Raw genomic sequence first — 27,563 nt, forward strand, 5'->3', positions numbered from 1 at the left:
TTTGGAAAAACATCAAGTACTCTTGGGTAGGTCGAGCGAGTATAATACAGATGACAAAACTAGTGCTTTGTATAATTCTTTTTCTTTCAAAGAGTTCTAGCTCAGTCTGATGTCTTACCTGAAGGAGAGACATTGAGTTGAGACAGATTGAGATGTATTCCTCAATGATTGTTGAAATTATAGTGTTATAATGTGCCTGGAATGTTTGAAGATTGACATTTAAAAAAATACTGCTCAAATGTTGTAGAGCAAATACAGGTAGCAAAATTATAGTCCTTTGTGGCTTTTTTCCAACCATATCATCTTCACCTTGTCATTTAGACAAGACATGATCGTCAACAACTGCAAGCTTATGGATATTACCAAAATGATATCATCAAATATTCTTATCTTGGCTATGATGAGAAATATGGCTAGTTTCAGTAAATAAATTATTTTCTGTCCTAGGACAATTTTATTTAGTAAATAAGAATGTCCATTTCACTTGCTTTCATTTACCACTTTAAAAATCTACTTTGGATAAAATATTTTTGAGGACTATAAAAAGTAAAATTTTTCTATCATGAAAAAGTCGCAGTAAATTTGGTTTGGGAGTACATGTTAGTATGATTGTGGCTTTTAAAAAACAGAAACACATCCATGCCTTCCTCTTATCTAACCACAAGGTTTAATAATTACCCAGGATCCTGATAAAACACATGCAAATGTATAAGGAGGCAAAGGCTTCCATCTCACTTCTATGTATGTTCCATTCTTGACCTGGTTCTGGGAAATGAAGCCCCACAAGTAAGTACACTTCAGGAAGACAGTAATATCCTGACTATAGACTACTACAAAATGGCCTGAGGCAGGGAAAGTCTCTGTGGTTTATATTGAGGTAGATAGGAACCTGGAATCTTTTAGAGAAGTAACCATTCTAAGGTAAGCAGTTCCTAAGCACCTTTGAACACACTAGCCATGAGTAGACTAGTCATAAATAAACACAAGGATTGTTAGAACTCCTTTAGTTTGATGTTTAGGCAGCACTTAATGGTTCATCATCGATTATTCCAGCTGTTTCTATTTACCTATTACTCCTTAATTCCTCTGAGAGAAAGCACTCAGTTTGACCTGCCTATGGGAGGGGAAGACCAATTGGAAATATTGATATGAGATTATATTAATGAAAATTTTCTATTTTCACATAGTCAAGATTAACATCTACTGTACCACAAGCTCAGGATGAACTAATAATGTGATAAGACAGCCAAAAAAGTAAGTATAATAATATAACTAGTTTAAAGACCTAGGGATATGAGTCTGGAATATAGATGATTAAGGGAAATATGATAGAGAGCTATCTTTATATATTGAAGGGCTGTCATGAGTTATAGATATAACCTGTGTAATTTCAGACACCAAAACTCATGCCAAATAGCTGGAAATTATAGGAAAATATATTCCAGCTTATTATGAAGAACTTTTTATAATTGGAACAATCCAACAGTGGAAAGGCTTTTCTCAAGTAGTGCTGAACTCTCCATTTCTGGAAATACTTAAATAGCTTATGAATATTAATCAGAGATGCTAAGGAAGGAATTCCCGTTGGGAAGGAAGAGGACCTAGAGTCCTCTACTTTAGTCCTATACTTTAGAAAGTATATTTTTATTCATGCAAAATCTGTAACTCAAACTAGCTACCAAGTAGAAGTCCATCCTAAATATGATTATTTTGAAACAGATGAAGTTCATCTATAAGTAACTGCATACACAGTTTGTTCAGGTTCTTAACTGTTTTAAAGTAGATATCTTCTCGTTCAAGAAGAGTTTACACTTGCTTTAGAAGCTACTTTTTATAAATTGTGCTATCCTCATATCCCTGAGTAAATTAGCAATTAAATTCATGATAGTCTTTGTGTTATAGCTTTGCATATTTGATCTTTTGGCATTTGCATGGTAAAGTGAATTGTTGTGGTCTTTATTTTATGACAACCTACATTCTTTTCTTCTGGGTTTATAGATAGGTACCACCTTTTTATCGATGAATCTCAATTTCTGCTTAATTCAACACAAGTAGTATGAGAGAAGCCCTTTCCTAGCATATATTATTTTAGGTCAGGATTCAGCTATATATATTGGGGAACATCTGGAAAATTCTCCAATACTCTATATATCTGCCATATTCTATTTTCATACTACATGGTAAATAGAGAAAGAGTCCCTTAGAAGTAGAAGTGAATTTGGAGATTATGAATTTTGTTTCTTGCACTGTGTGTGTGTGTGTGTGTGTGTGTGTGTGTGTAGGTGTGTGAGACAGAGATAGAGAGAGAGAATGAATGAGAATGTCCATCTCCTCTTTTTTGTAAATATATTTATTCATTGTCATTGAACCCTGATATGGCATAAAACACAAAACCTGTGTAAACCTGAGAGAATATTTACATGGTTTTGCTTATTGAATCTGCTAGACTGCAATAAGCCTTTTAAGAAGCCCTTAAAGATAGGGACCTTGTCTCACTAAGCTTTGTATCTCTATGAACATTTTACACAAGTCTCTAAAGGAGGTAGAATTTATTGAATATTGCTGGGCAGGTTAATGGACTGTCCTATTTTGTTTCCATTTATAGTGGATGTTTACAGCAACCGAATGATGATTGTTTTGGTCTGCATTGCATTGATTTACTTTTCCTGCTTTACTGTGATAAGAAAAGGTAGATTAGGTGTTATGTTCTGTCAAGTGACAAAGAAGGCAATTAACCATAAGTATTTTATGAATCAAATTAAAAACAGTAATTTTAGAATAACAATGGATGTTGTAAGTATCTCTTAAGAAAAATTTGGGAAAACTGCTTTATGGTAATCAGGGATATAAAATTTCATCTCTTCTCGAATTCATCTATTCACAATTTCTGTTTGAAGGCCATGCATTCTAAACAAGCAAGTAAATGGATGTTGAATGCATTTTGAACAAGCAGGAAATGATAGGCCTTTTTGTTTTGTCAGAGGTTTCTTATATCCTGTAGTGAGCAAGGGAATATCAATTACTGACTTTTAAAAACAAATACGTTGAAGTAATTCAGTAAGAGTATTTTGGAATAACCTCTGACTAAAATATTTATCTCAAATTTTAGCATAACCCTTCAAATATAAGCCAGCCAAGAGTGTCTTTGAAATAGAACCTGCATTTAGCTTGCAGTTCTCTTAACCTGTCAACATCTATTGAAATCTAGACCCTTTTGAAGCATAGTTCACATTCTAGTTTTTTGAATTCTGTCACTTAAAAACTACTTGTTTTCAGAAACTAAAAATGAGCATGCAGTTTTTATCTTTGATATACAAGTGAGTAAGACTTAAAAGAAAAATAATCTTTTTTTTTAATTTAAATTTTATTTTATTTAATAATAACTTTGTATTGACAGAATCCATGCCAGGGTAATTTTTTACAACATTATCCCTTGCACTCGCTTATGTTTCGATTTTTCCCCTCCCTCCCTCCACCCCCACCCCCCCCCAAGGTGGCAAGCAGTCCTATATATGTTAAATATGTTGCAGCATATCCTAGATACAATACATATTTGCAGAACCGAACAGTTCTCCTGTTGCACAGGGAGAATTGGATTCAGAAGGTAAAAATAACTCGGGAAGAAAATCAAAAATGCAAATAGTTCACATTCCCAGTGTTCCTTCTTTGGGTGTAGCTGTTTCTGTCCATCATTTATCCATTGAAACTCAGTTAGGTCTCTTTGTCATAGAAATCAACTTCCATCAGAATACATCCTCATACAATATCGTTGTCGAAGTGTATAATGATCTCCTGGTTCTGCTCATCTCACTTAGCATCAGTCCATGTAGGTCTCTCCAAACCTCTCTGTATTCATCCTGCTGGTCATTCCTTACAGAGCAATAATATTCCATAACATTCATATACCACAATTTACCCAACCATTCTCCAATTGATGGGCATCCATTCATTTTCCAGTAAGAAAAATAATCTTACAGAATAATAATATATCTGCCCATTGTCATAGAACTCTGATACTACATGAGGCTTTTTCATGTTCAACCTGCAGCTCTTTGAGACAACTAATTCCAGTACATGGGTGATAATGTTATACTGATTGTAGGTTCCCATTTTCCTTCTATTGCCAACATTCTGGGAATTGACTCTGTAGGACAAGAATTCTTGGATAAGGGTCTTCATTAATAGTGATTGTAGATAGAACAACATATGATAAATAACAGGAAGGCAATGAAAAAATGGCTTAAGTAGTATGTTCTTAGTATCTTACCTCAAGGTTTGTTTGTTTTTTAAAATCTATTTTGTTGTTGTGTTTAGATGAACAAGAAAAAAGGAGTTGTGTGGGAGTACCTTTGGAGCATGTTGGAGCATGAGTGATAGAAAGCCATCACTCCCCTCATTCCCCAGTGTATTGTGATTGTATTACTTTTTGTTTAAATGCTTTTTGCTTATGTTTCCATTTTGTGTTTTGAATAAAAACAGGTTAGGTGATTTTCCCATAGGAGATAGAGTTGGTGAAAGAGCTGGGACCAAATCCTCAATGCTGTCATCCACTAGTCTGGAAACACTAGTGATTAAACTTTGCAGACTCATTCCAATTATATTGGATGACGGCAGGGTAAGTCCTTGCTCTTAATGGAGTGATTGTGGAGCTGAAACGTTATAAAGAAAATCTTTCCTGTGCCTTCTTGAGACTGCAGTTTTTTAAGCACTTCTTTTAAGCAGATTTTTTCTTTTAAGCAGATTCTTCTATCTGAATATGAGAGTGTCACAGTTTTCAAGAAACTATATAAAAAGAATACTCATATTGTAAAATTATACTTCCAACTAGGCATAATAAATTCATTTTTGTTTTTGAAACAAAGGGACAGATTGCACCAATGGCTCAGTGGTATGTACGTGTAGTTCAGAATTTACACTCTTGTTTGGAAGGGTCTTTAAAAATGATTTGGATTATTTCTTTAATTTTGTGGTGTGAAATGGAGGATTCAGAGATAGGCATTTCTCTCACCTTTTTCATTTGTTTATTTTTAAATGCTGCTGCTTCCTTAGAAGTAGCTATAGGACTTTTCAGATTTATACACTGTTTTTTGCTCTTGGTTCTATAACCTGAGTGGTAGAAGTTTTTATGGATGTTGTATACTCTTCTGGAGGAAAACACATGTTTGATTATTTCCTATTCCAAGATATGGTTTAGGCTAGTAAAAAAAAATTGTAATTTATTCTAAGTAGGTAGATATCAGCCAAATTATGGATACTTTGCCTGATGACTTCCCATGATAAGTATTCTCCTGAAGAGTAGTGAACATTTGAAGGTTTTCAAGGACTGGTACAGATGGTATTCTCTTTCTCCAGATGTCATAGAGTAAAGTGAAGAGCATAATGGATGTTGTATTTACCCCATCACTTATATAAGCACTGACTGGATAACCACATAGTGGGTATTGAAAGTCTTTCTTTGTTTTTACAAACTTTTTTTTAGTGTATATTCCCTACAATGGAATTATTGGGTCAAAAAGTATGTTTTCTGTAGTAATAATGATGGTGATGATAACTGACATTCATATAGTGCTTCAAGGTTTGAAAGCACTTTATGTATTTTTTCTACACCGACTGATTGCTCTCCAAAACAATTCTGTAGATTTTCAATTTCATCAGCAACGCATAGATGTGTTTCTGTTTCTGTATAATTCCTCCAACATTGAATTTTGTTGCATTCTTTTTTACTTTTGGTGAATTTGATGGATGTAAGGAAATGCCTCAAAAATAGTTTTAGTTTGTATAAAGATACAAATTATTATTGTTAATGTAGTTTGAGCATCATTTTAAATTATGTTTCTTTCAAAAATTATCTGTTCCTCTTATCATTATTTGTCATAATTTGAAGATATATAGGAGGGCACTTAGTCTAACATTCTCATTTTACAATTGAGGTTAAAAGACTTGCATAAAGTCACACAGAAAGCAAGCATCAAGCATCAAGAGTAGGATTTAAACATAGGGTCATCTGTTTCCAGATGTCAGCATTCCTTTCCTAGTACCATATTCCTTGCCCAATTGTGCCATTCTGCCTCTTATTTACCATTAATAATTTCTAATACAATTTTTCTTTTATAACACATATACAGATCACATATATATTTGTACATATATATATATTTGTACTTTAAAAAAATTAATTCAACACATTTAGTGTTAGATTTTTCTAGAGGATGACTGATTGCTATTTCAGGTAGGAGTGGACTAGCTAATCTCTATGGTCCTTTCCAATTCCAATATTCTTTCTTTCTGTACCTTATGAAAGGCTAATCGATTTTGATTTGAAAAGGTACTTAAAAGCATTTGAAGATCAAAAAGCTTTCTCTCTAATATAAAAATGATACCAGAGAAGAGATATTAAAGGCCCAGTTTGCATCTTCTACTTTCATGCTCTCGGCATTGGAAAAATTCCAGTGGCAGCTTAGACTGTTTTAGAAAAGGAGTAAATTGTGAGGAAATATTTGAAAGTAAAAAGTTAATAGAGTAGAATAAAGATAGTATGACTCAATGAATCAGTGGAATAACTTAAAAAATGAGATGGAAGTAAATCTGGAAAAATTCTGAAAAAGTTTTGGAAAAATATTTGGAGGTACAAAAGCTTTGAAACTGGTTGTAGAAGATACAAGGTCTATTCTTATTTGCTTAGTAGTAAAATGATTTAAATTCATGGAGAAACTGTAACATACCTTTTATAAACATTAATACAAACTTCTCACTTTCCTGGGGAGATGAGTTTTCCAGGAAGACCAAACCTAGTTCAGCCTTTAATCTCCAGGTATATGCTTCTTGACTAGAGTTTTCTATTTCCCTGAGCTGTCAGCTTAATTTACAATCTAAAGCTCAGCCTATTATTTTTTGGTTTTTTGCTGCCCTACAGGTAGAGAGTAAAAGATTTCTCTGAAATCCTCGAGCAGCATTTGGCTTAGAAACACTAAAAGTTGCATGCTTGTGAAAATAGGTTGTATTTCAACCTTTGCTTGATTGTCTTCATTTTGTTTTGGTTCTGAAGCTGGGATCTGAACATTTGACAAAGAGAAGGATAATGCTAGAAGCAATTTTAAAGGGCACATCACGTTTTACTGTAAAACTGAACTATTGATTGTTGACTTATTTGTAGGCTTAATGCAGACCCATTTCCTTCCTTAGTGTCTCAATGGCCATTAAGATTCTGGCATTGGGCCGGAATGTTGAAATCTGACATTATATAATATGATTTGGCTCCCCAACAATATTAATGTGGGTTTGTTTTTAAAGACATAGACAAGGCCTAATTTCCTTTCTAGTTATTTGTATGCTTTCAAATTCTGAAAAGAATCTAAAATAAAATTATTCTCATTTTCCAAAGATGATTTTAAAAGTGGACATCACATTCCTTGTAGGAGCAATACACAAACATATACTTCATATATAAAAGCATCTTTGAGATATAAATTTCAACATAGTATATATTCAAATTTGTACCAGCTAAACTACTTAATCCTTTATATTAGATTCTTGTAATAACAGGGAAGGATTGAAATACAAGTCCTATCACACTAAACAGAAGAGCAATAAGTATAATAGTGCTGGATGATATAAGCTTACTAATAATTGTTCTAAAACACCTTGGTGGGAAGGAAGAATTTTGAGCTACAAGTTAGATTTTAGAGAACAAATCTGAAACCATTATTTCTGGACTTTTGTTCTGTTTCTTGGGAGATCACTATTACGAATTAGAGAAAAGAGATATAACATGTCACAAATGATAACATAATTTTCCCTCCCTTAGTCCTCATGCTTCTGATGTCAACATTTGTCAGTGTAATTAAAGATGACCTGAATGATGTAGTGTCTGGACTAGCTCTCGAGAGGATCTCGAGACCAGCCTTGGTCTTAGTGGAGGGGAATGAAGGAGGCAGAAGATCCACCAGGATGGTGAAAGATGGAGTGTCTTATTTCTAGTCCTCTCAGCCCTTAAGTACCTCAGTATGATTACATCTTTACAGCACACACTAAACATGTGCTAACTAGAGAACCATTGTATCATCAATCACACTGAGCAAAAGCTAACTATAAGCACCCTGCTATTGATATGTAAATGCCTCTTAATGTAAGTATCCCTTACTTCTAGTAGAACACAAGTGGTCATGACCTCCTTGACTTCTCAGGAAGGCTGAGAGCCCTTAAGGGAGATGGGGAGCCAAACCAGACATTGTCAGCAGGTTTCCTCTGGGCTGAAGGGTCTTAAACCTTACCCAAAGTTTCCCCCACTATCTACGACCCTCTACATTTTGACAAGGGAGCATTAATGTCTATTATGAAAGGTTTTTAGGTGGGGTGAGTGATACCAGGATGATTGGGTTGTGATGATGTCATAAATTTAGGATTCTAAAAGAATTATTAGACAAAGCAAGCTTATTTTTAAACAAAAGCAAGAGTTGTGTAATATAAACTGGAATCTTAAGATTTTGAATAAGAAGGCAAGCACTGATATCTTTCTCCAAATAGCATCCTATGCATAGCCATTTACATTTAAGAAGATACATTTTAGGAAGATTTCCTTACTTGTGTCTAAATTTGCTTCTCTGCAACTTCTATCCATTGTTCCCAGTTCTCTGTTTCTGAAAACATGGCATAGTGAATTTAATCTCTTTTCCACATGGCAGCCTTTGAAATCCTTGAAGATAGCTTTTGTGTCTCTTTCTGTCCACCCTTACCCCCGAGTTCTTCCACTCCAGATCTTCTGTAAACAGGTTTCTTTCCTTCAACTAATCCTCATATGTGTTTCCTCTTCTTCCTACCAGCCTTTGTTAATTGAGGAAAAACTGTAGTTTGTCAAGTTTTGGTGAGGAGAAACAAATATATATATTTTTTAAAGCTTGGACATTGATTTGGATTTTTATTTTTGGTTAATGGAGAAACATGAAGATACTGGCTTCTCTTGAGACTGCATATAAACATAGTGAAAAACACTGAGCTATATGTCAAGAAAAAGTAAATTATAGTTATGCTTTGAGGATTTAATCTCCTCTTGGTCTCTTATGTTACTTTCCTAATTTAAATTGAAGATGATTCCTACTTTCTTTACTTAGTAACAATTGAAGTCTATAGGAAGATTTAAATGATTATAGGAATTAAATGTGAATAACTGCTTTTCTGGGGGAGTAGGGGAGAGACAGAATTAAGTGTTTATGTAGTTCCTACTATGTGCCAAGCACTAAGCTAAGCACTTTATTCAAATATCATTGTGTTCAAGGAGTTCTCTGGCTTTGAAATCCATCCTCAGGCCAAAATTTTTGTGAGCTTTCAGTCAACAAATCTAAGCCTTTTCTAAGAAGCAAGGTATTTTTCAAATGTTTGGACTAAACTACAAAGAATCTCCAACCACTACACTTTTGAAATGTATTTAGTTGTGTAAATATATAGTGAATGGTAACATTTGTATTTTTAAGTTTCTGAATTTTGAGAGGTATTTTTCAGCTCTTAATGTATTCCTGCTGCTTTGGCAGGGGAATAGAAGAAAGGAAGCATGGGAGGATGGAGGGAGAAAGAAAAATAAGAAGCCAAAGGATTCATAATCCATTTTGGTTAATCATCATTATCTCCTACGATTTCTAGTAGCTGACATGCTAATACTACCACAAAAGTTAATAATTCATAGCCGAACAATGCCAAGGGGAGGCCTGAAATCTGGTTCCTCAGCAGTTTAAGTTTACCCGTATCCTAGCATTAGGAGTCAGGACAAATGAAGGATTGCTTTTAGTTATGTCCCTGGGTTTCCTTTTTCTTTGATTCTTTTTTGTTGTTATTTTATTGATGCTTTTGATGTGTGTAAAACCACAATCATTTCCCTTATCTCTTCTACCCCTTTGATTTCTTCCTCATAATAAAGAAAAACAGTTAAGCAAAGTTAGTATCAAGGCTGCTCTCAGACAACACACGTACCATCTGACTTCAGTAGTCCTCCCCTTTAATTTTTTTAATTTGTAAATATTTAATTTAATAGAAAATATATTGTAAACAAGTATATTGACCCATTAGTTTAAAACAGAATTTTACTAATCACGTAACAACCTAAATAGGGAGTTACAAATAGAAAAAAGTCAGTATTCAGATGTTCTGTCAGAGGTGGCTGAATCATGAGATTCCCATCCCTACCCGGAGCCAGCAGCACCTTCCCATAGATACACATAAGATAAAATAATAGAAATGACCCATTACTTTTCTACTAAGAAGAGGGAAACATGTTTCAGTTCCCATTTTCTTATATGTTCATAGTTCTTTCTATTCCCCTCTTTTCTCTTTCTCAGTCAAATTAGCCAGATCTGTGCTACTTTGATGTGCTGTAATATTGGACATTACTTTTAAGGTTACTGGTTACAGTGGTGATAGGATTCAAATTAGTGGATTAAGCATGTTTTAAAAACTGATAATTTTTATTTGTATATCATCTTCATTATCAAATTTCCCTCTCTACTTTTCAGAAAATTATCCCCTTTTACCTTGGTACCTTGGTACAGGGAGAGAAAAATTTGGAAATGAAAGTAATATAAAACAAAGTAAAGCAGTTTAACAAAACTCAGAACACACAAGATCATAACTCTAGAGATGAAAACGCCCTTAGAAGTAATTTTGTCTACATTCTCATTTTACAGGTGAGAGAAATGAGTCCTAGAGAGGTAAATGATAAAGTTAACCAGGCATTAAGTGGCATTCCCCAAGTCTGAACTGTGTACATGTTCCACACCCTTGGTTTCCCATCTCTGCAAAGAAGGAAAGCAATGCATGTTTTCCTCTTTTCTTTACAGCCAAAATTGTTCATTATAATTGCAGTGTTCAGTTTTGTCATTCCATTTACATTGTTGTAGTCATTGTGTATATTTTTTCCTAATTCTGCTTCACTTTGTATTAAGTAAATTAAATCTTTTCTTTACTTTTTTTCTCTTTGTATTCATTGTTCAAATGCCTGAAACATAATAGATGGTTAATAAATATTTGATTATAGCTAGCAGTAGAATCTTTGGGTTAAAGGGCATGAACATTTTAATTTCTTTCTTAGCATAATTCTACTTTGGAAATATCTAATTCTACTTTGCTTTAGAAACTTAACTTGAAATGAGTTCTCTGTTATTTTAGAAATAGTTTTTAGAGAACTTCAAGTGAAAATCTCATTTTTGGTTGTAATAAACAGTGTCATTTGGAAAGGAAGTTAATTTACAGTGTTTTAGACATTGAAGTTTCAGTATAACATTACTAAAATAGTGCAAGAGGCTAACCTCCCTTATCTAAGATGTAACCTTTTTGAAATATACAGAGAAAATTCTGCTAAACTTGGAATCATCACATATTGGGATTTCAAAAAAAACAAAAAACCCTGTTAACTTAGGTACTTATTTTTGACAGTTTGTTTTGCTCATGGAAATTGTAGTTCATGAGTTTGACTTTAATTACTAGCAAAATAGTTCACCTTTTTAAAAATTAAAAAAAAAAATCAGTTCTGAATTTTCTCCCTCTACTACCTTCCCTATCTATTGAAAAAACAAGAAATATGCTACATATTTCTACGTTAATTATTTGTTAATTGAGGAAGGGCGGGGGAAGCAAAAAAAAATAAAGTGAAAGAAAATATGCTGCAGTCTGCATGTAGAATTGATCATTTCTTATTCTGGAGTTAGATCACTTTTTCATCATGAGTGTTTTGGAATTGTAGATTATTATATTGATCTGTGTTAAGTCTTTTACAAGTGATTGTTGTTATAATAATGCTATTACTATATACGGTGTTCTAGTTCTATTCACTTTACTTCGTATCAATTCATATGTCTTCCCAGGTTTTTCTGAAACCATTCCCTTCATCATTGTTTATAGTTCAGTAGTATTCTATCATAATTATTTACTTCTTTTTCAGTTCAGGCATTTCTCAATTGGTGGGCATACCCTCAGTTCTTTGCCAGCACAAAAAGAGCTGCTATGAATATTTTGTATATGTGTAGGACTTTGTCTTTTTCTTTGATCTCTTTGGGATACAGATTTAGTAGTGTATTTTTTTTTATTTTAATTGATTAAAAAAAAGAAGACAAACCTCAATTTCATTATTTGTTTTTAGCATTCTTTTCTTTTTTAAATTTTGAATTCCAAATCCTCTCCCTGTCTCCCATCTCTAAGCGATGTGATATCAAATATACATATGAAATCATGCAAAACATTTTCTACTAGTTATATTTTTCTCCAAAAAGGCAAAAAGAATAAAGTAAAAAATTTATTCGTCAATTTGCACTCAGAGATCATCATTTCTATCTCTGGAGGTACAGAGCATTTTTTCATAGTGAGTGAGTCCTTTGGAATTGTATTGAATCATTGTTTTCATCAAAGTAGCCAAGTCTTTCATAGTTAATCATCATTACAACACAGCTGTTACTGTGCATGATGATCTCCCAGTTCTTTTCACTTCATTTTGAATCAGTTCATATAGGTCTTGACATATTTTTCAGAAACTACACCTCTCATCATATTTTACTGCACTCCATATAGTACTCTTATCACAATCATATACCACAATTTGTTCAACTGTTCCCTAACTGATGAACATTCCCTTGATTTCCAATTCTTTGCCACAACGAAAAGAACTATAAGTCCTTTTCATTTTGTTTTGATCTTTTTGGGATATAGATCTAAAAGTAGTATTGTTGGATCAAAGAATGTATATACACAGTTTTATAAACTTTGGGCATAGTTCCAACTTGTTTTCCAGAATGGTTGGGCCACTTCGCAGCTTTAGCAGTAGTATATATTAGTGTCCCTATTTTTCCATATCTCTTCTGACATTTGTTATTTTACTTTTATGTCATTTTAGTCAATTTGATAGGTATGAGGTAGTGCCTTAGATGGTTTTTTTAAATTTACATTTCTTTAGTAATTAGTGACTGAGAGCATTTTTCACATGACTATTGATAGCCCTTGACCATTTATCATTTGAAGAATAGAGTTTTTTTAAAAGATAAATTTGACTTAGCTCTGTATTTTGGTAAACAAAAGTTTTGTCAGAGAAATTTGATGTAAAACCTCCTCTCCCCTCTATCTGACAGGTAATTATTTTCCCATGCTCTCTGAATTTGCTTAGGATATCATCCTTTATGTCTAAATCATGCTTCTTTAACTTTTGTTTCCTCATTTATTTCCTTGATATGCTTGTATTTATTGTCCTAACAAACCACATCTAGAGCATTCTATCCAGTTTGGGTAGCCTATTTAAGGAAAGACTTGAATAAACTAGAATGAGTCAGGTAAAAGAATTGGAGCTGTTTAGCCTGGAGAAGGAAAGACTTAGAGGAGAATATGATAACTGGTTTTGAAAGGTTAGAAATGTTTTTTGTGGGGAAGCAGGATTAGGTTCATTTTTTTAAAAACTCCATTAAGCAAACTGAATAAAACTTGGAGCAATGAGTAGAAGTTGTAAGGAGGTAGATTTAGAAAAAGTTGCCAGATCATTAGAACTGTCCAGAAGTGTACCGAACTAGCTCATGAGATTTATAATTACTGTAGCTTTTCAAACCAAGAACAGGATAATTTCTTGGAGATACTGTAAAAGAGATTCCTTTTCAATTATGAATTAAACTAAGTAATCTTCAAGGTTCTTTCTGAGTCTTAAGATTCCATTAAATGCTGACAGTAGATGCTTTACTTTGGAATTAGATTCAAGTAGGAAACAGAGGAATAGTTTCCCTTGTGTGATAATATATTAAAAAAAAAATACCCTAGATCAAACACGGAGTTTATTAGATGAATAATTGGCTATGCCTATACTAGATGATCTAAGCATACTGTACAATGTCAGTCTGAAAGACACATAGAGGTATGAAAGAATATCATCCTTGAAATCTTCTGAGATTTGGCGTTGGCCTTCATACTAACTTCAGGCAAGCACCTTAGTTTCTAAGCTAATTGAAATTTATGCCCTTTTGGCTCTAAAGTTGTATGATTCAATGAAACACTGCCAGATCATTCCAAATACTTTTGAAAACTATTTGTCAAAAAGGTACACTACTTCTTTCTTCTGACTGTTCCTGAAGAACAAATTCGCCTTTATTTATAGAGGCTTAATGTCTACTATTTGTTGTGTGCATTACTTGTGTGTACGTGTGTGTGTGTGTGTGTGTGTGTGTGTGTGTGTGTGTGTAAACTAGAGAAATGAATACACTCAATAAAACTTCGAGAATTTCTTAAAGAACATTAGATTACACTGCAGAAATATTTAGAATATACATGCTACTTACTACTATTTTAACTTACCATCAATAGCTGCTTTGATTGAGAACCACTTATTGATGATACATTTAATTTGAAAAGACTACTTCTAAAATCTCATTTCATCCCTTTGAATTAATTCCCTTAATCATCTTAAATCTGTTTTTGCCCTCATTCTAAGTCTCTCAAAGAAAGCTGCCTCCTTCTTTTGCTGAGGGAGTGATTTACCTTCTCTGTAGTCTGGCATCTAGAGGTAAAAAGATCTTCTCTTAGTTGTGTCCAGACCCTTGGGCAAATAAACAAGTTGGCACATGAATTGAAGAAGCAATTGAAATTGTTCAATAATTTGTTTTGTTGCCAAGTAAAGAACTGCAAAAAATCATCTCTATTTTAGCAATTGCTCAAACCTGAAATCTCCTTTCTTTTTAAAAAAAATTTTTTCTTAAAGCACTCCAAGTATAACTTCATTGGCAAATCATCATATTACCTCTTCATTTTCTAATGAGAATGTGTCCATATAGTACCATCACTATCTCCATCATCATCTAACGTAATGCTTTAAAATTTGCAAATTGTTTAATGCTTGTTCTCTATTTTCACCACAGTTCTATGAAGTAGGTACTGCAGGCTTTATTGTTCCTATCCTATAGATAAGGAAACCATGGAGAGAAGATAAGTGAATTCCTGTGGTTACATAACTTGCTCGTGTACCTGTTTCAAACCCAGTTTTCTCTGGACTTCAAGTACATTGTTCTTTCCACCCTGTGGTATGATTTTGCTACCTTTCCTCTTTGCTGCTTAATTCATTTCAGCTGAATTCCTTTACCATTAGGCATTTCTCAGGACATGAGAAGACATTGGCCTGGTGAGTGGAAGCCATTGTTTACCATAAAGAAGTACTGATTACTTATGTATATTGATAAATAACCTAACTACTAATCTTCTCTGGAAAATAGAAGTGTCAGAAAGTATAATGGGGCACATTTGCCAACTTTTGACTATATTTGATTCCCTCTTAGATAATATGAAATCTACTTAGACTGTGCCTGATAAGTGATGATCAATCATTCTATTTTCTCTAGGTTGCTACCCATTCTTCCTCTCCTTCTACCCCTCTTCTTTTGGCCAACATTCCATCTATTCACCTTTCTAGATTTAACTAGGTTTTCTCATCACTAGTGCCACACTCAGAGCTTATTAAACTTGAGAGTTTTGTTTCACTGGCCCCTTTAAAAAGATTAATAAGGGAAAAAATGCTGGAGTTGGAGTCAGGAGACTTCGTTTTGAATGCCACTTTTGCCCCTTACTACCTTTATAACTGTTCGCAAGTTAGTTAAACTCTCTGGACCTCAGTTTACTCATCTGCCAAACACAAGGATTGGATGAATCAATCTCAGAGATCTCTTCTTACTCACAATCTGTGCTCCTTGAAGAACCCAATCACTAGAGAAAGATTTGAGTGTAATAATGGCTAATTTTTTTCTTAGGTGTCTACCACTACATTGTATACTGTGGATATCAGAAAGAGGAAAATAGATACAGAAGTCTGGGTGGGAAAGGAAAAGAGAAAGAGAGACAAGAGAAGAAAGGAGAATTGAGAAAGGACACAAACAGTGAAGATTCAGGAAGAGAGAATATTCACTTTACTGTTGAAGGAAATAGCATGAAAAAACCATGTAGTAGAGCAACAGGTGCTTGATCTGTAAAGATCTCCCTTGGATGTTACATACACTTTATTTTTATAATTTATAATATGCTAACCATATAATTTATATTATAATTTCCGAGATTTATGTATTTCCTTTTCTAGACTTATGCTCCATGAGGATAGACATCATGTTTTTATCTAAATTTTGTTTAGTTTAGATTTGGTTTGGTGGAAAATATAGGTTTTTGACCAGGAGAATGATACAATAAAAATGAGTATTTAAAGACTATTACTTTATCAGCAGTATGTAGGATATATTAGAAGGGAGAGGGTAGCATCAAGAAGCTCAGCTGTTAGCTTTTGTGGTAATCAAAATGCAAATTGATAAGGACTTGGAGTAGGTAGGATGATGGCAGTGGGAATGAAAAAAGAGATGAATTACAAGATATATTGAAGAAAATATTTCTAGCATTCTATGATTCACTATGGATGATGAAAATCAGGAATGAATAAAAGGTGTTTTGAGCATATATCACTGGAAAAATAGTAGTGCCATTGATGGAAACTATGAAGTTGGGTTGGGATAGTTCTTTAAAGAGTGGCATAATGATTCCTGTTTGAATGTTGGGTTTGAGGTAACACAAGGACATCTAAGAATAAATGTCCAGCAAGCAGTTGGAGGTATGGGATTGAACCTTAAGTATAAGAACTGCAGATAGAAATTTCAATCATCAATATAGAAGGAGAAAATGACAAGAAAAGAACAATGAGCCAAGGATTTTGTCTGCCTGTCATAGGAAGTAGAAGGGGGAGAGAGTTTGTAGAGGAGGAGTCAGCCAAGAAAACAACAGCACAAGAATCAAGACTGTATTATAACCAAATTGAGGGGAAAGTGAGTTATAATAATATCACTTTATATTGATGTAGTGCTTTTAATTTTAACATCTTTTATTTCATTTGAACCTCAAAACAATGCTGTAAAGCAGGTCAAAGACAGATCATGACTTGGGAGACTGCCTAAAAACTTTGATTTATGGTGAAGCTCAGTATATATGCCAGCTATAAACGTCAAGATTATAAGCCTGAATATTATTTCAATTGAGTATCATCATTTCAGTAGTTTGTTTATTTCTTTTACTTCTGTGGCCTCTACTATGCTCTTAGTATTAATTAAAGGCAAATGAGGAAAATAAAATAATAATAAGAGTTAACATATGTAGTGCTTACTATGTGCCAGACACTGTACTAAGCACTTTACAGTTATATCACTTGATTAAAAAAAAGTTTCTCCCTCATGTTCTAAATTTTGAGATATATCCCATCTTTCATTTCCGTTTTTCCCCATTGGTATGCTTTAGTGGTTAAATCTGTATTAGAAACCATGCTATGAACTTAAACAGTGGGTCTTCCTGAAAAAAAAAAAAATAAGCATAAGCCTCCTTATTCTTAGTTAACTACAACATAAATTCATCTCCAGTGGAGATAGGACTCTTACTGTAAGTGGATTGTTTGGGTAGTGTTTATAAATGTGTTCACATTTCAGTATGTGTGTGACCTTGGATAAGGGATTAACTTATGAGTCTTTTTTTTTTTTTTTTTTTTTTTGGCAAAACGAGGGTATTAAATCAAATGATCTCTAAAGGCTTTTTCAGTTCTGACTTTGTATAATTTCAAATCACCTTACTGATTTTATTTCCCTGGGATTCTTTGAGATGGAAGGAAAGTCTGTGTTATCCTATTGCATTTTTATGGCATTGAAAATATTTCTTCTTCGATAGTAATGAGGGAAGTAATATCTGCATTTGTAGAATTATGTTTTGTTCCTCCCTGTGCAGTAGTGATCTCTTTCAGGGATAACTTGTAACTGTAACTACCAGTGAAATAGTGTTTGACTTTATACTTGGGTTATAAGGCCTTATTTTTGTTACAATCCAGCTCCCTTTTTCATACTCAGACTCGTATTGTTACATGTCTTCTATGTTTCATTTGGTCAAAAACAAAAGAAAATTTACTTCTTGCACTGGTATATACAAAGGTCCCCCAGGATCACCTTTTGTTTTAATAACTGGAGCATAAGCTAAAGTTGGTTAATGTCAAAGATGGTTACACATAGCAGTGCACACATGTGCATATTTCCCCCACCTCCTTTTTCTTTTCTCTCTCTGCCTCCCTCTTCTCTCTCTCTACCTCTGTCTCTCCTCTCTCTCACACATACCCAGAGTTGTGAAGCTTCCCCAGCCTTCAGTAATGCCTCATGATGAGTCTAAAACTAGTAAGGTTGAATTGTTCAATGCTTTTGAGAATAAATTGACATCTGCTATAGCACCAGGTAGAACTGTTGGTAAGGTTAATTTTAAACAATAAATCAAAGTAAAAAGCAAAACAAAACTAGAATCTTCTTAGTTTTGCAGTGCTTGTTAACACATGCCTCAATATTAAACATTTAGTGTTATCACAATGAATAAAACAATAGAAATAATGAATTATTTTATGTTAACAAATATTTAGTATTTAGATACATTCATATGTTGTTCTGTTCATTCTTTTTCTTTTTTTAATGAAACATAAAAACCTAAAATAGCAGGCACCAAATTGGCAAATATTCTGGCCCATAAAATGTGAGCTAATGGAATTACCTTAAAGAATTTTTCCTTATTTAAAAAAAGTCAAAATCCATAAATCCGCTTTGCCTTATTAGATGAGAAATTGATAAATTCGGAAAGAAAAATACCAATTTTAAATACAGTATTTCTGTATATTAAATATGTAGGTTTATATTTCGGTGTTACTAGATTATGGAATTGGTCATTATAATAACCATCTTTGTAACATTTTTCAATAGTGACATTTATTTTACATTTGTGAAAGCTTATTTCTTATTCTCTTAGAGTTTATAATTTATCTTTTTGAAGATGGAGTAGTCTGTTTCTTGATTTTTCTCTAGCTTTCTGCACTGTAATGATGGCACCATCACCTGACTGCTGGAATATATTGGCCTGACTTTAATCATAGGATGACTAGCTCTTAGCATGTTTTTGTCTCTGCTGTTTTACATCCCTTCCTGTAATTGCACAATTCTTTGCTGCATTGAATTTTTATTGGTGATAATGAAAAATACAAGTTGGTATTTTAATTTAATCTTTAGTTTTCAGATATATGTGCAATCCCCTTTTAAAAGTCCATTTCTAAGGAACCAAATTTTTAATCACTGAGAAAGAATAGGAATATTCATGACTTACACATCATATATTTTTGCCTAAATGTCATACAGGAAAGTGGCAGTTGAGCTGAGCATATGTTAATAAAGAGTCTGCATTTTCATGTGTCACTGACAGTTTCATTGGCTGTATATTCCTGAAATGCAAATAACCTCTGTTCAAAGCTATAATTAATCTAAGTAGTTATTTAAACAGTATCTAAATCTTTTAACCATTAAGAAGCCAAATATTTAAAATATCAAATTAAGTGCTTTCTTTTTAGGAACAGTGAAATTGACATGAACAATCTGATGAGCGTTTGTTCTATATGTTACATCTATGCTTTCTGTAAGTCTAAAATGGCAGGATCTGTCTGCTGCTGCTGCTGCTGTATAAAATCTTTTTAACTACCATTTATTTTAGCACCATGGCATGTGCAAATTCCTGCTGCTCAGTTAAGGGAATAGCTTCACAACTGGTGTTACAATCTGTGGCCATAGCATTGCATCACAATGCACCAAATGCATTTTCCACATTAACCAAACATGACAGCTGAAGCGATTATTAACCATGCAAGATGTCGGAAGTCATCAAAAATTCACATCAGAGTAATTGCAGTGGCTTGGGGTGGGGGGGAAGTAGCATATCTTTCCTTGCCTACATGTTGTCTCTCCCCCTCTTAAATCTTAACTTGGTACAGTCCGTTAACAATAAAATACCCTTCTGTAACCTATAAACTGTTACTCCCATCAGTTACTGCTATCAAACTGATGGTTGACTTCTCAGAATTTGAATACAGCAGCCTGAAAAATCATCAGCATCCTTCATAAGCAATAGTGGTCAGCTTTTCCAGGGGATCCTGCAATCTCATTGTCTTACTAACCTCTTCCCTGCCTGAGCCATATCCAGACTTTCAGGGTATTTTCTTTTCCTTTTCTTTCTTCTTTCTTCTTTCTTCTTTCTTCTTTTTTATCCTTCTTTCTCTCTCTCCCTCCCTTCTTCTCTTCTCTTCTCTCTCTTTTTCTCTTTCTCTCTCTTTCTCTCTCTCTCTCTCTCTCTCTCTCTCTCTCTCTCTCTCTCTCTCTCTTTCTCTCTCGTTCTTCAGTTAAGGGGGGAGGAGGGGAACGGACTCGAGCACTGATAGAGCTTTATAAACCCAGAGAGAAGGTACCAAAGAGTTGCAGTGACAAACAGCATGGACAGGTTTGTAACTCCTCAATTTTGTTATCTACAGGTAGGAATGTCTTCATTTTGTAAAGAAATTTAGATAAATTCTCCCTGTAAATAGCTTGGCAGTTTTGTTATTGAATCTATTCTCAAAGACAAGGTCATGCTTGAATTTATGAGATAAATTCTGCTAACAGTTGGCTCATTTGATAGTAGAAACACTTGGCTCTCTAGAGAAATGTTCACATTTTTCTTTCTATTTTAATATTCTTTTATTTTTGAATCATAGGGTGGGGCAATATGGTATGTGCTTTAGGATTATGACCTTTTTTTAAAAATCCATTGATTTCATCTTTAAGCTTTTAATTATGAACAATATGTACTTTTAATTTTAATGGTGTGCAGAATTCTTGCAGGAGATGAAATATTAAATTGAATTTTTCCTTGGTCAAAACCAGATACATCTTTTAAGATACAATTATCTATAACATAGATTCTTTCCCAAGAAACCCAATTATGTATAATTATGATTTTATTGTGGTGATTCTGAGAAAATAAGAGTGTTAAAAAGGTTAAGCATTATTTCTCAGGAAAAATTTTAGTATCAGTTTTTAAATGATTTATGAATAATAGAAGACTTGTGTCTTAATTGTTATTCAGTTTAAGAAAACTGAAGTGATTACTTTTCATATAAATATGGAAAGAAAATTAGATGTTTTTTTAAACATAGTTCATATCTTTGATACAGAGAGTTTGGTTATTATAAATAAAATGAAAACTTTTACAATCATGTAAGCATCAGTTAGTGAGTATTAATATTATAAATATTAAAATCCCAAATCACATTAAATAACATGATCCAAAACTGACATGAAATAAATGGACTTGAAGTGAGCATTACAATGGCAATAGAAGTATAGCTTTTTATCTTAATGAATATATTTATAATTTGAAGACTTGTGGGTATGGACTTTTTACTTTTTCAAAAGTATGGACTAGAGAATCATTAATCTAGTTTGGAGATTCAACTCTCAATTCAAAGGTGTGACTTTACCTACTAGTAACAATAGAAAGTCTAGAGGAAATGTCAAGTAGGAAATGGATGAACTGAACAGGAAACAGAGTAACTGTTGAGCCTTTGGCTTATCTTGATACTATAGTTTAGTATTTGAATAGCACTAAGATTCTTAAAAATAAATAAATAAAAAAGCAAACAAACAAACAACTCTCACTCTGTACAGCTTTGAAAAGAATTGATTTCCTGGAAGAGACAATGAGCTGTGGTTTACATTTGTGTAAAGATGGAGGAAACCTCTAACACTGACCCTGTGTGGGAGATGGCTCAATTATCCATGCGTTGGTACAGTTGCAAATTATTTTCCTTTGTCTGAAGTGGGTGGGTGCCAGAGCCTTCAACTGAGCTCTCTAATTTAATGTATGGAAAATGTCTTAGCCACCATTTTTAACAATTAGCTGTATCACTGTCACAGTAAGATGGTTACTGAAAGCAGCTGTGGTGCCATTTCATTTACATTAAGACCTATGGCATAAGAGCTTTGTTACTGTAAAACTCAGAAAATGGAATTGTACTCTAGAAAGAATTCCTTAGTAGGGTGGAGTACATTCTCAGGAAGAAAATGGAATCCTTTTGTCTATACAGTAAGTATTTATCATACTCGTATAGCGGTGAAACTGTATAAGTTTAAAGTCTGTAGGTTTTTTTCAACAGATAGGATGGATTTTTAAATGGACTGTGAAATATTAATAACATGATATGGGAACTACCAATGCATTTTTGCGTTACAAAGCATCTTGTATATTAATAAATAAATTACATCTTAGTACTATAAATTTAAGTAAATAATTTCTATACTTTTAAATTTTAATCAATTATTTATTAATAATGTTAGTAATGAAATCGATTAATTTATTACCTACTAATTTAACTGTAGCAGGAAAAAAATTAGTATTTAAAGGTGTACAATCGTTTTATCACCATTTGTATGTTTCTGTTTCTAAAAGGGATTTCGGTATTTCTTTAGAAAAAGCTGCCACATTAGAGATGTACAATCAGTTGCTAAAATAAACATGAAAATTATTTTGAGAAATATGTTGAGATACAGAGCAACAAATCTGGGCTTTTCCCTCTCACTTCAACGACTTGTGTTTAATTGATAGTGTATAACTTCAAAGCTATTTGTTTAAAACTCTTATTTGTGATTGTATGCTTAAGAATTTTGTTATTCTTAAAAATAATTGGATTTGACACTTGCTATTCCTTTGTTCTTTTATGAAACAAATCATTGGAGAGAGCAAGAAGATTTTCATTTTTGATTTGTGTGTTTATCTTTTAAAGGGACTGAATTACTTAAGTTACTATGAATAAATTTTACTGTAAGCCTTATTATAAAGAATTTACTGTCAGAAATATTGTAGTACTGCTTCAATAGTTCTTATTTCCTACCACATCAGTTGTCTGTGAATTATGACTTAACTTCATTTCTAGTTTAAAAATACCAGCTATCATTCTCCTTCCTTATATTATCCATTGCCCATCTTAATTGTTAGATTCTGCTTAGTCTGAATAATGAGGATTTAAAAGTGAAAAGGTAGGAAGACTTTGCACAGCTACTTTTTTTAGCAGCCCTAATATTGTTTAGATCTTAAAAGGCATTTTCTTAGAAATCTGAAACATATATTAACGTGGCCCTAAAAGTACCTTAAATCTCAACTAGCAAAATACACAATTTATCAGATAGACTAGCTAAATTATAAAGGTATTGTTTCTTCTGATTTTTACAAGGTAAATTTATTTTGCCTGCAAAGTATAATAGGTTAAATATTAAAATTACCTGATGAATTAGAAGTGGATATAAGAGTCTATTTACTATATATATATATTTTTAAAACTCATTCTGCAATGTTTCTTATAGAAATATTTAGAAAAGTAGAAAGAAATGTCATATGCTTTATTCCCTTCTTCCTTCTTTCTCCATGTGTTTTACCAAACTCTATTCTCTTCTCTCCCCATTTTGTGGCATTGAGGGTTTTTTACAGATTATTTGTTAGATGCTATGGAGTTCTTCAGCAGACTTGTTCTAGTATTCTCCTAATATTACTGATCTGCATGCTAGTGTGAGGAGCCAAGGTGCTTTCCATCAGTGAACAACGAGCTATACTTTTGTGCTACTGAAGTGTCATGGCATCAGGGTGGCAAGAAAGACCTTACTTTGCCATAATTTAAATAAAAGAATATACCTAGGGGCTTGCTAGGAAATGTGCTACTAAAATGGCAGTAAAGATATAATGAAATGGCGTCATCAGTAAAATTGAGTTAGGAAACTGATTTCATGATCTCTTTTTAAAAGTTAGAAGATAGCATCATTCTGTCACTCTGTAGTGCCTTTTTTTTTTTTTTTTTTTGAGATTATTGAGAAGAGAAAATAATTTAAGGTTTTAAATAGGGTATCTCTCGTACCTCATTAAAGGTGTTAATGTTGAATATGACCAGACTGCAACTTTACCATGAGAATAGTTTCTTAGTTTAGTACTTGCTACAATATCTATTTTGTGTTTTTTGACTTAAATTTCCTTTTGTTCTATGTTCATTGCTTTCCACAGTTATTCAGTGCATGGTATATAAGCTTTCCCTCTGTTAAGTTAAAATAAATAAAGACTCCTTAATACACAAAAGGTTCTTTGATTCTAGATTTCTCTCTAGCTTATTGTGATTTGGTCTTATGTAATAATATAGACTTTAAAAAAACCAAACAAATTTATGTTCTTGTTTGATCTTGAGGTGTGGGTGACTTAAGAAACATATCAAAAATGCAGCCTGTGATTAAGTATTAAATAGAAATCTATAATCGTGATAATGAAAGACCTAATTTACTGTTACACAAAAGTAGACCAGTTTCTGCTTCATCTAGATCTCAATTTAATTCAGTTTCCATTTCCTTGGTTTGAATTTCTTGGTTATTAATGGGGGAAAAAAACCAGCTCACTTATGATTTGAAGAATCTGAGCAGCCCAGCTTCATGGGTCATTCCTTGTTAAACTCTCCTACCAGTTATCTTTATTAATCCATGTTTGGTTGGCCCTGTGATAAAATCACTGTTACCACTATTGTTTATATTTGGTACATTAAGATTTTTAAATTATGTGTTTTCTCTGTTGTGTCTCTATCTTAGAAAGGAAGCTAGAGTGGCCAGTCATCTACCCTGGCAAAGAATAAGGGCGTTAACCATTTGGTATTTCCGGAGGGCCAGAAGTGAGGATTCTGAAGCTTTATTACTGTTCCATAGTTTCCTAAGGGGTCCCCGAATTTACCATTTCCATTTGTACTACTGGTTAGAGACAGTGTCAAAAGAGTTCAGTCCCCAACATTCCCCTCTCTCCTCATTTGTAATAGTTTATAGTAGAAAAGTAGCCTTGGTCCCTTTGCTTGCTTATGTTGCTTATAATTGCCACTCTGGTTAAGCAGTATTTTACATGATCTATAGTGAATTGTGACTTCTGCAGCATTTATCCTCAGGATAAAAATTCAATATTTTGTAATTTAATTAGAGCTAAGAAGAAGAACAGTGAAACTAGTTCTGTTTGGGAGAAGTGCCCTTAAAGATTAAATTTAAAATGATATGAAGATCTAAAAGGAAATGTTGCCTTTTTTTCCCCCCAAAGAAAGTAAAATGCCAGGAAAAATGAACATGAACATATATGAAACTAATACTGAATTAAAAGAAATCCATATCAAGCTGGGGCTCACTTTTCTATGACAACAGTAATGATCTGCTTGCATACTATCAGCATGAGCATTGCTGCATAGCAGGAAGAGTTGAATTTTTTGACTGCGGTGTAAATGACTGACACTGTGCACCAGCAGGGAATAAATAGGAGAAGTAGTTCCTAAACATCATCTTGGATAATAAAGCTGGTTTTACCATTTCTTGTACTTGGTAAATAACACTACAAGATCTGATTAGGATCCCTCCAGAAGTCAAACTGGCACATCTGATGCAAATAGGAATCTTCTTGACACGTTTCTTTATTCCCTTATCATCTTCCCTTCTATTCCTCTTTTCCAGGGGGAAGAGAGGAACAGTTGATTAGACATAATCTTTTTAAATGTAAAATAACTTTAGTTTTTAGGCAAAGAATTATGAAGCGAGTGCCATTTTAAACTGCAGTGCAGATGATTTTAAAGCTCATATAGTATAGAGGTATAGTAATTTATCTTAAAACCGGGAAACATTTTGTCAAAAGTCCCTTGAGTTTATATTTATAGTAGTTTAATTGTTATGCTTTCGAGTCAGACCAATTAATTCATTTTTATTTTTTGAGGAATCCTTTCTGATTTGGAACATAAAGCAATTCACTATTTTATTTCCAAAGCCAATTTGGAACTCCACTCTCCTCCCACCCACATTCCTCATAGCCTTCTCTTTCTGTTGTCTCTGAAAACTGATCCTAGTAAAGCTTGCTGTCTTTTTTTCTTTCCTTTCTCTTCTCTAAGTCTTCTCATTAACATAGACCTAGGAATAAGCTAACTTAAATGCCCTGAATTATTACTGGCCATCTCAGCAGGCTTAAACCAGTTGGAAAGTTGCCCTCTTTTCCTAAAATTCCTCATTTTCTACTTTCTTCATTCACTGAAGTGACAAAGGAAGATGGATAGCAGATTTCTTGAACACTACAACAGGTACTAAAATAATGTGTCCTTCATATTCAGAGATTACACCATTGACCTGCCATTAGGAGCTGGGAGTTTGGTAGTGAGTGATAAATTTATATTCTCGTCTGATTCTGATCTTGAGACCAATAGCATCAATTTATAACCCTATTTCACTAGGATTAGAACAGAAAAGAGCCTCACTTCAGTGAAATTGAGAGCAATTATAAGATGGCTTCATTTATTTTTTTTTAAAGTATTCCCTATTGATGGTTAAATTCTGTAATCAAGTTGTTCATTTGGCTTAATCAGTCACTCCCTAATGTCATTTTAAAATATAAGCAGTTTTGTGAAAGCTTAACATATTAAGTTCCGAATATAAACATAAATTGCTTGGGTGGGTGGAAAAACAATAGAAAAGAAAGCAATGAGACTATTCCAGCATTTAAGTTTGAGAGTTTAATGAAGATAAGCTTCACTTGTTCTACATTTCATATGTTTGCCAAAAGTTGACCTTCATTAGATGGGTAGTCTATTGCTTTGGAACAAAGCAAAACAAAATGACACATGTAGGGATTGAACCTCTACCTTAGCCTTGTTACCACAGTGTTCTAATTAACTAAAGCAATCAATCACAGTTCTAATCCTTGCTGTAGGGGTAAGTGTAAGTCAAATAATCATTTTTCTATAAGTTATCAAGTTGTCAGATCACCGTGGGGTTGCTCTACATTGATCACACATTCTTGTCATTTGACAAGTTTTCCCAGATATGTTTTAGAAAACACAGTGTTGCAATGTGTACAAGATGATTCTTCTTATTTCTGTATTCAGTACTAAAAGCCATAAAAGTCATGAGAGAAAAATCCTGGAGAAATAGTAGCCTTCTATACAAAAGGTAAAACTAAATGTTAGTGATAAAAAGGTGATACTGAAGCTCTTCTTAAGATATTGAATAAGCCAAAATGCTCTTAGCAAGGAAAAGTTTAGGTCTTGGATAAAAGTACTAGGTAGGTTTTTGTTTTTTCCTTATGTGTGTAGCCATCTCAGCTCCTAGTAGAGAGACTGCATTTTGTAAAGGTGCCCAGTGAATTCTTGAGTAAGCCAGGCAAAACATTTACTCAGATGACTGTCAAATCAACTGGATGTGGTCACAAGAACACCAATGCAGAAGGGGACATGAGATAAGCAGTCTCCAAGGCCTGAGCCATTTTGGGACAGCTCTCAATGTTTAAAAGGCTTTTCCCTTCTAGTAAGCCCAACTATGCATACTCTCTGCAGTTTCCACATATTGAATTCAATTCAGCAATTATTGTTTAGGAACCTCTGATATGTGTAGACCACTGCAAAGTATTTTTTTTATGGCCATTCTCAATAAATGTAATTCTCATGACAAATACTTGAAGACAATTTTTATATTCCCTCCATTACTTTCCCCATTGTCTCTATTCATCAATGATTTAATTTATTTGCAGGAGTTTTGATCTTTTTTGTATGTACCCCTTTGACAGTCCCATGCAACTTATCAGCTTCTTCCTAGAATATTTTAAATATAACATATTTTATAGAATATTTTAAATAACAGAAGATTACAAAGGAAACTAATTATATTGAAATAATGAAAATT

General features: G+C 33.3%; 1 protein-coding gene across 4 annotated transcripts in view; it reads left to right on the forward strand.

Moving 5' to 3' along the window:
- NUP93 (nucleoporin 93) overlaps positions 1-27,563 on the forward strand; it is a 134,590-nt gene that overhangs the window by 43,729 nt on the left and 63,298 nt on the right. The window contains exon 1 of one of the 4 annotated variants that reach the window (XM_051979890.1): positions 20,210-20,307. The exons of the other annotated variants lie outside the window; for them this stretch is intronic. The gene's annotated coding sequence lies outside the window, so the exon portion shown is untranslated. Of the gene's footprint in view, positions 1-20,209; positions 20,308-27,563 lie in introns of those variants that run through there. 4 annotated transcript variants of the gene reach the window in all.

This window comes from Antechinus flavipes, chromosome 2 (assembly GCF_016432865.1).
Source record: "Antechinus flavipes isolate AdamAnt ecotype Samford, QLD, Australia chromosome 2, AdamAnt_v2, whole genome shotgun sequence".
In the NCBI taxonomy this organism is placed as follows: Eukaryota; Metazoa; Chordata; class Mammalia; order Dasyuromorphia; family Dasyuridae; genus Antechinus; species Antechinus flavipes.